This window comes from Alligator sinensis, unplaced genomic scaffold (genome assembly GCF_000455745.1).
Source record: "Alligator sinensis unplaced genomic scaffold, ASM45574v1 scaffold560_1, whole genome shotgun sequence".
NCBI classification, from domain to species: Eukaryota; Metazoa; Chordata; order Crocodylia; family Alligatoridae; genus Alligator; species Alligator sinensis.
This window is the reverse complement of record NW_005841837.1, coordinates 3,993,030-3,993,611: the sequence shown is the minus strand read 5'-3', so window position 1 is coordinate 3,993,611 and position 582 is coordinate 3,993,030.

Sequence of the window (582 nt, the reverse complement as noted above, 5' to 3'; positions counted from 1 at the left end):
TAATTGAACTGGCAAGATGTGAGCAGTGGGGTCCCCCAGGGCTCAGTCCTCGGGCCCGCACTGTTTAACATCTTCATCAGCAACTTGGATGAGGGGGGGGAAAGCAAGGTGTCGAAGTTTGCTGATGACGCTAAGATGTGGGGTGAGGTGGACACACTTGAAGGGAGAGAAAGGCTACAACTAGAGTTGGACAGACTACAAAAGTGGGTAGATGAGAATAGGATGGGGTTCAACGTAGACAAATGCAGGGTGCTGCACCTTGGGAGAAGGAATCCACAGCATACATACAGGCTGGGGAGCTCCCTTCTTGAAAGCACAGAGGCAGAAAGGGATCTTGGAGTCATTATTGACTCCAAGATGAACATGAGCCGCCAATGCCAGACCGGAGCCAGCAAGGCCAGCCATACCTTGTCACGCATCCAAAGGTGCATCTGAGATCGGTTCAGAGAGGTGATACTCCCCCTCTATGTGACTTTGGTCAGGCCACAGCTGGAATACTGCGTCCAGTACTGGACGCTGCACTTCAAAAGGGATGCGGCCAGCCTGGAGAGGGTTCAGAGGAGGGCCACCCGCTTGGTGAGA